The following is a 13,750-nucleotide window of genomic DNA, read 5'->3' as shown; positions in this document are numbered from 1 at the left end:
TGTTCTCTTTGGGAGGCCCCTTGTGGCTTTGGAGAGCAGGGTGCCCAGGAAGTGCAGAGTGACTCAAAGGGAGCCAAGGAAAGGGCAGGGAGAGAGGCAGCTGGTAACCGATACACGTAAAAAATAGTGCCACCCATGGTCCAGAAATACATTTCATACTCAATTAGACTCAACCAGTTACACCTGCTTCCTCCTACCCACCAAGTACACACACACACACACACACACACACACACACACACACACACACACACACCCTTTAAGGGAAAAAAAAGGCAAAGGAGGCAAAACTAGAAGCTGATGACCTATCTCACAATATCTAGAGCAGTGGCATCCGGGGCCGGCGCCGGGGTCGCGGTCAGGGCCGGGGGCCGAGGCTGCGGAGCTCGTGGAGGCAAGGCCGAGGCCAAGGAGTGTCTCCCCATCACCAAGCTGGGCCGCCTGGTCAAGGACATACATGAAGATCAAGTCCCTGGAGGAGCTCTATCTCTTTTCTCTGCCCATCAAGGAGTCTGAGATCATTGACTTTTTCATGGGGGGCATCCCTCAAGGATGAAGTTTTGAAGATCATGCCTGTGCAAAAGCAGACCCGTGCTGGCCAGCGGACCAGGTTCAAGGCATTTGTCGCCGTCAGGGATTACAACGGACACGTTGGTTTGGGTGTGAAGTGCTCTAAGGAGGTAGCCACTGCCATCCGTGGGGCCATCATTCTGGCCGAGCTCTCCATCGCCCCCGTGCGACGAGGCTACTGGGGGAACAAGATCAGCAAGCCCCATACCGTCCCTTGCAAGGTGACTGGCCGCTGTGGCTCTGTGCTGGTACCCATCATCCCTGCCCCCAGGGGCACTGGCATCGTGCCCAAGAAGCTACTGATGATGGCTGGAATTGACTGCTGCTACACGTCTGCCGGGGGCTGCACTGCCACGCTGGGTAACTTCGCCGAGGCCAATTTTGATGCCATTTCCAAGACCTACAGTTATATCACTCCTGATATCTGGCAAGAGACTGTGTTCACCAAGTCTGTGTATCAGGAATTCACTGAGCATCTTGTAAAGACCCACACCAGAGTTTCCGTGCAGAGCACCCAGGCTCCAGCTGTAGCCACTACATAGTTTTCTATAAGAAACATAAAGTGAATGAAGCTAGTTTAAAAAAACAAAACAAAACAAAACAAAACAAAAACCTTCCTTCTTTCCCTCACCCACTCTGCCACTTTCCTTGGACTGTTACCAAGTTTGCTCTGGCCGTACTGGGGCTGGCTGCCAGCCTCTCATGCCTACTGGAGCCACTGCCCCCCTCTGCCCCAGAGGTCACAACTTGTTATTGGTCTCTCACCACCAGTGCCCTCGACTTGGAGGCCAGATGACTTTGTGTCTCCTTACTTCTTCGTATAGAGTCCCCGGTACTCTATATCCCAACTTCTGTGACCATGATCAGTTCAGTTATCAACATGAAATCTGTTTCCCCGTCTCTAAAACAGTGATAATGTAATAATAATAATATCTATCTCAGAGGGTTGTTTGTGAGAATTAATTGAGATTTTTCTGGGTAAAACACCCAACACAGTGCCTAGCACATGGTAAAAGCTCACTAAATCTTATCGACTAGCATCTATTTCACACAGATGCACTTCAGTCACACAGGAAGTGACTGAGTAGGAACTTGAACTAAATTTTTTTGACTTGGTCCAATGTATAAGTTCATGGATATTTCCACTTATCCTAGAAGGGAACTTTGAGTTTCTTTTCAACTTACTTTCTGAGTATCTACTATGTGTAAGGTGCTTGGGCTTGGCACTGGAGATACCGAGATGAATAAGACATTATTCCTGTCATTGAGTTCATTGTCTCATAGAGGGGGAATGGTGGCTAAGTGAACAATTACAGTACAAGGAGATAATGTTTTTATCAGTTGATGCAAAACTTTGTGGAAGCACAATTGAGAGACAATTGGTGTAAAGTGAGGATAAAGGGAAAAATTCCAGCATGAGATGCCTCCTCAGGTGCGTCTTGTCAGATGAGTGAGAGTGGTCTTATGAAGGGGAGAGGTGTGAGTGTGTAGCTGGTGGTGGTTGTGAACAGGATCCAAGTCCAGGCTAAGGGACTGGAGCAAGTAGGATCCTAGTGGGGGAGAGTATTTAAGGACTGAAGCATGAGGAATGAGGCGGGACATGAAGTTAGAGAGTTAGGTAGAGGCCAGGTCATGAGAATTCTTAGACACCAGGTTATGGAACTTTTTCCTGAGAGTAATGGGGAGAAATAATTGGCTGTAAATAGGAGAATGACATAAATATTATATTTATATATGACATTTCAAAAGACTCAGGTGAGTAAACCAGGTAAGAGATTATTATAGTAGTACAGTTTAGGGATGATGTTGGCTTACATTAAGGCAGTAGTAGTAGAAACAGAAAGTATATATCTGATAGGAGATAGTTTTAGAAGATAGAATGGACAGGACAGGACTTACTGATGGATTGGATATAAGGGGTGAGGAAAAGAGATAAATCCAGGGTTATAATAAGGATTTTGGCTTAAGCAATTGGGTAAATGTGGTGGCATTCAGTAAGATTGGGAACATAGAATTTTTCCCCTATCCTCTCCTTTTGCACATGAGGAAACAGAGTCCTTCAGAGGGGAAGCCGTGTGAAGTTGTACAAAAAGTTAGGGACAAATGGCAGAACCTGGACTCATTTTTTATTTAGTTTTTGCTCAGTACTTTTTCTACCGCACCAAAAAGTTCCTGTGCTCAGCAGTCTTTGTACATTGGTAAGAGATAAATGAATCAAATTAGCATCAAAAGCCCAATATCAAAGCAGGGAGGGTAAATGGTTGGGTCATAAATCTACAGTTTTGTTAACATGACACATTAAAGAGAATTTATTCACTAGGCATTGATTTTTTTCTTTTAGCATTGGACTTGAAATGAATGATTTCATATAAAGCAAAACACACTACCCTTGGTATTTAATGAGAGAAGAATCACAGCCTAGTCGGGAAGAGATGTGGTTCCTGACCATGAAGAAAGAAAGGCCTGGGTGATGAGGGAGAGATAGTTTTTATTCTCTGAGGAGTTTCAGTCATCAGGAACCTCTAAGTCTGGTAAAGGAAATGTTCATTCATCCAATATATATTTATTGGGGACATATTCTAGGAACTACTCTAGGCACAGTGGAATATAGGTCCCCAATAAAAATATATTGGATGAATAAATATTTAATTGGGGAAATAGATAACAAAGAATACATTTAATATGTAAGTAAAATATATAGTATGTTTTACTATATATTAATAAGTGCTAAGGCAAAATATAAAATAGGTGCTATGAACAGAACTGTGTCCAAATTCATATATTGAAGTCCTAACCCCCAGTGCCTCAGAATGTGACTGTATTTGTAGATAAGAGCCTCAAAGAGTTTTAAATTAAACTGGGGTCTTTAGGGTGGGCCCTATTCCAATGTGACTGATGTCCTTATAAGAAGAGGAAATTTGGACACAGACATGTACAAAGGGAAGACCGTGTAAAAAACAGAGAGAAGACAGCCATATATAAGCCAAGAAGAGAGGCTTCAGAAGAAATAAACCCTGCTTACTCGCAGACTTGTAGGCTCCACAAGTGTGAGAAAATACGTTTCTGTTCTTTAACCCACCCAGTCTGTGGTACTTTGTTATGGCACCTCTAGCAGACTGAAGGGATATATACATACAGCAGGGGAAGGGGATAGGGAGTGCTGGGGTGGGACTAGGTTTGCAATTTCACCTAGAGAAGTAGGGGACATTTGAACAAAAAATCTAGAGGAAGTGAAGGAGCACCACACAGAGATATCTGGGGAAGAAAGTTCCAGGCAGAGGAGACAGCAAGTGTAAAGACCTTGAAGTGGCGGGGGGGGGGGGGGTGCCTGGTGAGTTTGAGGAACAACAAGAGAAACCAGGATGGCTAAAGTAGAGTGAGTAAAGTCAGAGAGTTAGTAGGTGGTGGATCAGATCATGTAGGGCCTTTTAGGTTATTGTATGGAATTTTATTCTGAGTGAAAATCAGATCTTGCCACTGTGGAAGACAGTTTGTTGGTTTCTTAACAAGTTAAAGATAGAATTACCATATGACCCGGCACTTTTATGTACATACCACAAAGAATTGAAAACAGAGATGCAAATAGATACTTGTATATGAATATTCATAGAAGCCTTATTCATAATAGCCATAAAAGGAAACAACCCAATGTCCAACAACAGATGACTGGATAAACAAAATATGGTATAGCCATACAATGGAATATTGCTCAGCCATAGAGAGGAATGAGGTATGGGTACATGCTACAACATGGATGAACCTTGAAAATATCATGATATGTGAAAGAAGCCATACACAAAAGGCCACATATTGTATGGTTCCATTTATAGGAAATGTTTAAAATAGGCAAATCCATAGCGACAGAAGGCAGATTAGTGGTTGCCAGGGGCTGGTTAGAGGGCGGAATGGGGATTGACTACCTAATGGATATGGGATTTCCTGTAGGGGTGATAAAATTCTACAACTAGATAGTGGTAATGATTGCACGACGCTGTGAATGCACTAAAAATCATTAATAGTCAGTTTTATGCTATGTGTATTTCACCACAATAAAAAATACTTAGATCCAAAGAAGTATTTTGAATAAAGTGGCATGATCTGACTTATATTTTTAAAAGATCATCTGGACTCTCTGTTGAGAAGGAAAGTATAGGCAGGTAGCAAGAATAGAAACAGGGAGATCAATTAGAGGCTCTTTAGTAATCAAATCAGGAGATTAGACAGGTGGATGGGAGTGTGGAGCTTAGGGGAGAGGTCTTGGGAAGGAGATACTAATTTGGAAGTCTTCAGCATATAGATGATATTTAAAGCCATGAGACAGGTTGGGATCACCAAGAGATGGTTCTCCCATTTCATATAGACTTTAGTCCCTTACATGGTGGAACTTCAATTCCAATAGAGGAGACACAGTTTCTTTACAGTAAGAGGACTTCAACTTTTAACAGGAGATGATCTTCACGCTGGGGAAGCTTGTCTGTTGGGAGAAACTGTTGTTACCCTGATATATCCCCAGTGTGATGGAGAAGCAATGGTCTCCTCACTCTGCAGATCTCCCAATATGACTAGGGAGACATTGTCCACTCACTCTAAGTAGCCCCCAGCCTAAGAAAAAGGCATTGTTCCACACCAGGGAGTTTCCCCCAGTCTAATGGGGAAGGCATGGACCCCACTGTGGACTCCCTAGTCCTTATGCCTGTAGCTCGGAGGAAGGGACAGAGAAAGCACTAGCATTGCTCAGGCAGCAGCAACGACTCACAGAACTAAAGTTAACAATGAAGAGATCCATGCATGTTACAGCCCAAAGCTGTATACCAGTTAATGTCCATGTCTGGGAAGAGCAATTAGAGTTCATTAATTGAGTTGCTGGTAACACTGCCATTCTCAAGGCTAATTATCTTTAATTGGAGTTGTCTACTTTGATAATAAGAATTCAGCCTCCTTCCATTCAGTTTAACAATGTTCCACGCACTATCCTAGACACTTCAGGGAATACACTTCAAGGGGCTCAATGTTTTGTCACGGGACCATCCTTGTACATAGATAACTCCAACCTAAGGCAGAAACTGATGAGTGTGGTAGACAGTCATATACTAGGGTTAGATCAGTACAAAGATACTTAAGGGGAAGATTAATTCTGCTTGAGGAGGGGAGCATTTGATGGAGCTTTACAGAGGAAGCAACCTTTGAACTGGAACTTAGGAGAAGAGTAAAATTTCCACAGGCATTCCAGGCAGATACAACAGCATAAGCAAGTGATTGGGGGTTGAAGAATGCAGAGTATATATAGTTACTAATAAAACTATTAATTTATTTATCTCATGTATTCATTAATGTAGCAAATATTCACTGAGTACTTGTTATGTTCCAGGAACCCTCCTCAGTGCTTTGGATACTGCAGTGAGCAAAATAAATCCACTGTCCTCATGGAGTTCTCATTCTAGATGGCTGGGATAGATCATAAACAAATGAACAAATAAGTGTGTAATTTGTTATGTAATAATAAGTGTTTCGAAGAAAAAAGCAGAATAAAGGGGTAGAGAGTGATGGGGGAGAAGTTGTGCTATTTTATACAGGGCGGTCAGGGAAGCCATGTCTGCTAAGATGTCATTTGAGTAGAGACCTAGAAGACATGAAGGAATGAATTAAGCATATATCTAGTGTAAGAACATTTCCAATGCAGAAACTAGCGAGGCTCTGTGGCAAGAGTATGCTTGCTGTATCCTGGGATCAGCAAGATCTGAGCAACAGGAAGAACAAAGTTATCATTTACCTAGAAGAGGAAGCCGAAGCTAAGGAATAGGCCTGGGACTTATGGAAGATCTGGAGTTTGGTTTAGGGCATTTTAAGTGTAAGATGTATATTAGCCATCCAAGTGTAGCTGTCCAATGGGAAGTTGGATATATTAATCTGTAGTTTAGGGGAAACGTGCTTCTGAAGCTAAAAATTGGGAAGTTGTTGGCACATAGATGATATTAAACACGATGTGACGGGATGATATCACAAGGGAGGAACTGTAGATGGAGACATGGTCTATGGACTGAGCTCTGAGTTGCTCCAATGTTAAGCATTTGGATTGATGAGGAAGAACCAATGAAAGAGACTTGAAAGAAATGGTGAGTGGTGGTTTTTGTAAAAGTGAAGGCAAGAAGTAATGAAGCTTTGAATTACAGTTCTGGCAGCAGGGATGTAGAAACAGGTCAGAATTTAGCAAAGCATCATGGGAGTCAAATCATCAGTATTGGGCATGGGTGTGAGGGTGGACACAGAGAGAGAAGGGCACAGAAAGCCTCCTGCACATGATTCTGGCTCAGACAACTTGGTAGATTGTGGTGTCCTTAACTAATACCGGGGCTATTGTCAGGGAAGGGGAGAACTGGTTTGAGCAGACGGAAGTAGAAGGAAGAGTCAGGGAAATGTTAAGTTCAATTTGAGACATCTGAGTTTGAAATTCTTGTAAGGCATTCAAGAAGAAATGTCAGATCGACAGTTGGAAATGCCAAGACCTAGAACCATATAAACGCTGACATTGTTTCTTCAGCCACTAATCACTATGTGTCTATCACTCAGTCTCACAATGTGGTATCCACTGATGGATGAGGGTTAGAGGGAAAAGATATTTAGTAAGGAGGAGATTCAAATTTCTGAATCTACTCTGACAGTTAGTAACTCTGGGACCTTGGGCTAGTTATATCCTCTCTCTAAGCCTAGGTTTCCTCATTCGTAAATGGGAGACAATGTTAATACTTCATTGGTTTTCTTTTTGAGCATTAACTGAGTAATTGCATAGAAAAAAAATCTTGAGAGAAGTAAGTGCTTACAGAATTTTGATTGAGTGAGGCTACGAATGGATTAGTTTGAGCACCTCCCAGGAGTACAAGGGAACTCCAGATGGGGAGCTACAAACCAGGCAGGGCATGCCTGGGGCGTGAATGAGGAGGAGGAATAAAAAGGACCTTTCTGGAACTTCCTGAAAGCTCCCTAGAGATCCTAGAAATTTAGGTGGTAACCTTCAAGAAGGGCTGCCGGGAGGTCCCATCTCACTTGCAGGCCTAGTCTGTCTTGCACATAGAGAGCATGAAACCAGCTGGGACCCCTCTCTTGCGGTATAGGGAATAAGTCCTCTGTGTCAATTTCCCCAGAAAGGGAGCTGTCTCTAGGGACTAGATGGAGATTAGATGGGGAATAAGGGACCAGGAACTCAGGGTTTGTGGGCAGAGCAACACTGAAGTGGGTTAGTGGTGACTGGGCAGGGGCAGATAGAGATAAAGAGGGAAAAGGTCAAAAGTTTTATAAAATCACAGCAATAATACATGAAATCAAGAGAAAGAGAAAGACAAACAGACAGCCAGACTGACTGACAGAGACTGGAAATGGAATGAGAAGGTAAGTTCCACTACACTAGTGCCTGTCAAAACCTAGCAGAGAGGCTGACACTCAGTAAGGTGGGTAGGTAGTGAGTATTTGTTGAATGAATAAATGCATGAATGAGTCAGGGAGCAAGTTGGGAGGAGAGAAGGACAGAGACAGAATTGTATGAGTGGTGGGAGAGTGATTTTGTAACTGAAATCAATTCAACAAACATTTATTGATCTCCTATTGCCTGCCAAGTACTGAGAAAATTAGAGCCTGGAGGCATTGCGCTGAGTCACGAATAGCTCTGAGGTCTAGTAGGCTGGCAGCTGTGTTAGAGAGCAGCATTGGAAAGTGGTCACTGTTATCAATTGTCGACATTCTGGATATTCCCCAGAATAGCCTTCCTCTGCCTACTTCTGGTGTACTTAGTGTCCCTGCCCTTCTATAGGTCAAACTTTGGGAAACCCAACAATCATGTTTTAATATGTTATTACCATACAAAACTGGGAAGAAACCTCAACTGGAATGTCAGACACTAGAACCCTGGAACAAAGGTATCATCATTCCTATTTTAGAGATGAAAAAACTGAGGCTCATAAGTTGAATGGCTTGCTCAAGATCACACGGTAGCAAAGCCAGGGTTCCAACAGAGTTCTCTTTGCTGTTCAGTGCTCTGTCCTCTCTCTCCCGGCTGCCTTCATAAATTCTACATACACGTAAGCCCCATTCCACCTTCCAAAGACTGGATAAATGAAAATGCAGACATCTAAAGGCAGCACATGTTGAACAGAGGCATATGCCGCACGGAAGAGTCTTGACTTTACATCAGGGACTCACATAAGAAGACTCTCAGTGCAATTCAATTATTATCTCATTATTAACTCATTCACTGAATCCCTCATATATTCAACTATGGTTCAAACATAGGTTGATCTCATACTATGTGCCCGAAAGAGTTGTGAGTGTAAATAGAAGCAAGTCGGAAATGATGAGTACCTGGAGAACATTTCACTCCACTGGGTGATGGGGAAACCAAGGATAACAATGATAATAGCTAACATTTAATGAGTACTTACACTGTTCCAACTACTTCCCGTGGTTTAACTTCTTTTATCCCCCAAATAACCCTATGAGGTGTAGGTACCACTATTTCCCTCATTTTATGACTAATAAATGGAGGCCCAGAGAGATCACACAACTTGCTTAAGGTCACACAGCTGGGTGGTAGAACTGGGATTTGAATCCAGAAAATCTGACTCCCGAGTCCCCAGTGACAGTTCCTGGCTGGAATAAGTGCTGAATTCTCCATCCTCTTCTTTCACTCATTCTCACATTCCTTCCCCTCCTGTCAAAGAGAATCCCACTCCCCTTCCTGTATCCTTCTCTTTACCATCCCCATGATTCTGTTTCTTCTGTTACCTTTGCCAGGGGTGCTCTCCCCATTGCTTTATCTTGCCCCATAGAAACTCTCCTTACACTGAAAATGGCCATTCAGATGTTGCCAACTCCATCATGAGGCTTAACATGAACCCCCCTAAGAATGTGAAGTGAGCTCTTCCTCATTCTCTTCGGGATGCCATGATTTTGATTTAGATCTTTTGTAGCGCTTACTATGTCCTGCTTATATTTTTGTTCTTATATTGTTGTTACTGTAATTTATCTTTACTCCTCATTGCAGTTTCATTAAGAGCTAGGACCAAGTCTGGAACCCTCAACATGTGTGGCATGGTGCTTAGGGGTTGTAGGTGTCTGTTTGCATAGAAGTAAGTTATCCGATGCTTGGTTCCCCAGACATATGTGAGCCTCATGCAGTAAGTCTCAGTTCATGAATATAAGTTACTTCTACCTACCTACCTTATAAAGGCATTCTTCACATCCTTGCTTCGGGCCACACATAATGGTGTGGAACATGGTTGTGATGATGCAATAAAAGATAGCGATGAACTTGTTTTCATCTTGGAATGCCAGTGAATGAGATTTTAGGTACATAGAGGCGACTGTACCATAGAAGATGGCCACCAGAGCCAAATGGGACCTATAGCTGGGAATGACTTTGGGATGGAAAGGTGCATAGTGGAGGGCAAGTCAGGAGGGTCCATAGGAGATGAGGATGAACCGAAAGGGCCAAATCAGGCCCATGTACTGCCTCCCAGAAGCAGCAGTTCACTGAGGCTAGTAGTGTAAGAGAATTTCAGATTTATCACAGTCTGGATCTTACAGGTAAAGGAGGCACAGTAGAGTCGTGACATAGTGGACATGAAGATTCCACTGAAAGTGTTTACTCTTATCCAGCAGTTGGCCACAAGACCCATGGAGACCCTCTCTAAATAAGTGGGTAACACAGAACGTTACAGATAGCCCATATTTAGGCCATGGCCGCCAAGTGGAAGCAGGGAGGAGGTAGTTTGTTATCTGGAGAAAGTAATGGGCCAGGAAGAGAGTCAGGGTAGAAGTCAGGCCATTGGCCAGTATGTGTGGGCTGCTGCTATCGCAGTAGCAGATGTCCGGGAAGGAGAGATTGCTGAGGAAAATACACATAATACGGCATGGCACAGTTGGTTAAGCCAGATGAGGAGGATGAGGAGGACATTGCCAGCCAGAGAGATAAGATAGACTGACAGTATGATGCTGAAGAAGAGCCCTTGTACTTGCGGATAATTGGATAGGGCCGGGAACAGTCATCATTGTAGAATTTTCTGTCCATTGCCTTCCCCAATGTTGGCTTTAGGGGGGAAATGATTATAGAATCATTTGGGTGCTGTCTGGACAGATGATCCCTTAGACCCTGGCCATTTTACCGAGTCCATGAAAATGGTCACAGATTGAGTATCCTGAACACAAACTAAGTCCCTAACTGAGAGAGTTGTATCCAGTTAGGATTTGAAATACTTTTGCTCACATATTGCCAAGGTTTCTTCTCTAACCTTGTCCTCCCCTTGCAGATTTGGATACTATTGAAGGAATTCTGAGGGGGGGGCGGTATTTCCTTCTACAGCTTCTTTCTCCCAGGCCATCAAAGCGTGCAAGAAGGGAGCAGTTTCCTGGTGAAATGAATGCATGAATGAATTAATGCGGAGACTTCTGAATTTTTTTTAGACCTTGTCTGGGGTCAGATGAATTTTGAGTACAGCCCATTATTATGAAAATTTTATTCCCCTTCCAAAGCCCACCTATCTTCGTGTTGTTATTTTTTGTTTGACTGGTAATTTCTACCATCTTTTAGGAAACTTAAGATTTCGAAGGAAGCCACTGTGGAGATGGGGAAAATGAAAAGAGGAGGATGAAAAGATCAACAAACCAAACTGACCAGCTCAATGAATTTGATTCAGATAGTTGCATCAAGTAATTGACAGTTACATTTGATTATTTAGGGTTGTATGGTCATGGAGACAGAACATTTTATTTTCAGCTATTCATTGTTGTTGTGTAATGCATAGTCAAGGAATCGAAAGGGAATGTTTCAAATTAAGTCATACTTAAGGCTAAGTTTGTAGTCACCCAAGTAACTACTTGATTCAATGATAAAAATGTCATTGAACCAGTTGCAGGGGTGGAGTATGGGCAGAACTGAAGACCTTGGCTTTCAACTTGTCCTTGAGTGGTGTGGCTGGAATAATTACAATTGACTTGTATCCTGCTTGAAGCCAGCAGGATAGGTGAAAAATGATTCATAAAACAAATGCATACCAAGTCTTTCTATTTTTTTCATTTTGAATCGTTGTTCTCCTTTTATTTTATTTTTAAAATGTATGTTCACTTATTGAAGTACAGTTGACTTACAATATTATATTTGTTTCAGGTTTACAACATGGTGATTTGATATTTTTATAGATTACACACCATACAAAGTTATTATAAAATATTGATTATATTTCCTGTGCCACACATTACATTCCTGTGACTTATTTATTTTATAACTGGTAGTTTCTACCTCTTAATCCCGTTCATCTGTTTCACCCCTCCCCGCAATCCTCTTCCCTCTGGTAACCATTAGTTTGTTCTCTGTATCTGTAAGTCTGTTTCTGTTTTGTTATATTTGCTAAGTTGTTCTGTCTTTGTTTTTTTTTAAATTTCACATATAAGTGAAAACAGAGTATTTGTCTTCATTTGACATACTTCACTAAGGAGGATATTTCACATAAATACAAGATTTCATTCTTTTTATGACTGGGTAGATTTCCATTATATATAGGTACCACATCTTTTTTACTCATTCATCTGTCGGATATTTAGGTTGTTTCCATGTCTTGGCTATTGTGAAGAGTGCTGCAATGAATATTGGGGTGCGTGTATTTTTTTTGAATTATAGTTTTGTCCAAATATATGCCCAAGAGTGAGATTGCTAAACCATATGGCAACTCTGTTTTTAGTTTTTTTTTTTTTCTGCCACGCTGCTCAGCGGGATCTTAGCTCCCCGACCAGAGATCCAACTCGGGTTCCCTGCAGTGGAATCACGGAGTCCTAACCACTGGACCATCAGGGAACTCCTTATTTTTAGTTTTTTGGAGGAACTTCCACACTCTTTTCCATAGTGACTGTACTAATTTACATTCCCACCAACAGTGTTCTAGAGTTTCCTTTTCTCCACATCCTCACCACTACTTCTTATTTCTTGTCTTTTAAACCATAGCCATTCTGATAGGTGTGAGGTAATATCTCACTGTGGTTTTTATTTGCATTTACCTATTAGTGATGTTGAGCATCTTGTGTTGTATGTCTTCTTTGGAAAAATGACTATTCAGGTTCTCTGGCCATTTTTAATAGGATTTTTTTTTGATATTGAGTTATATGAGTTCTTTGTATATTTGGGGTATTAACCCCTTATTGAACATATAATTTGTAAATATCTTCTCCCATTCAGTAGGTTGCCTTTTAATTTTGTTGATGGTTTCCTTCAGTGTGCAAAAGCTTTTTAGTTTAGGTCCCATTTGTTTATTTTTGCTTTTGTTGCCCCTTGCCTGAGAAGACAGATCCAAAAGAAAATTGCCAAGACTGATGTCAGGGAAGTACTGCCTATGTTTTCTTCCAGAAGTTTTATGGTTTCAGGTCTTACATTTGTCATTAATCCATTTTGAATATATTTTTCTATATGATGTGAGAAAATGTTCTAGTTTCATTATTTTACATGTAGTTATCCAGCTTTCCTAACACCATGTATTGAAGAGACTTTGCCCCATTGTATATTCTTGCTTCCTTTGTCATAGATTAATTGACCATATGTGCATGGGTTTACTTCTGGGCTCTCTACTCTGTACCATTGATCTATGTGTCTGTTTTTGTGCCAGTACCATACAGTCATTTTTTAAAACATCTTTATTGGAGTATAATTGCTTCACAATGGTGTGTTAGTTTCTGTTTTTATAACAGAGTGAATCAGCTATACATATACATGTATCCCCATATCTCCTTCCTCTCGCATCTCCCTCCCACCCTCCCTATCCCACCCCTCTAGGTGGTCACAAAGCACCGAGCTGATCTCCCTGTGCTATGTGGCTGCTTACCACTAGCTAGCTATTTTACATTTGGTAGTGTATATATGTCCATGCCACTCTCTCACTTCGTCCCAGATTACCCTTCCCGCTCCCCATGTCCTCAAGTCCATTCTCTACATCTGCGTCTGTGCTTTATAAGTCCTGTGTAAGAAATCTTTGCCTAACCCAGGTCAATTTGAATCTCTCTAGAAGTGTTTTGGTTTTACATTTAGAATAGTGTTACATTTGGAGTTAATTTTAAAATATGGGTTAAAGTTCATTTTTATGCTTATGGTGATCCGATTGTTCCAGCCTTATTTGTTGAAAATACTATCATTTCTCCATTGAATACCTTG

At 41.7% G+C, this 13,750-nt stretch overlaps 1 pseudogene; it reads left to right on the top strand.

The window, feature by feature from the left end:
- The first annotated feature begins 441 nt into the window (after nucleotides 1–441).
- Nucleotides 442–1,155, top strand: LOC131747887 (small ribosomal subunit protein uS5 pseudogene; annotated as a pseudogene).
- Nucleotides 1,156–13,750: the final 12,595 nt, after the last annotated feature.

This window comes from Kogia breviceps, chromosome X (assembly GCF_026419965.1).
Source record: "Kogia breviceps isolate mKogBre1 chromosome X, mKogBre1 haplotype 1, whole genome shotgun sequence".
NCBI lineage: Eukaryota > Metazoa > Chordata > Mammalia > Artiodactyla > Physeteridae > Kogia > Kogia breviceps.
This window is presented reverse-complemented; position numbering and strand designations above follow the sequence as displayed.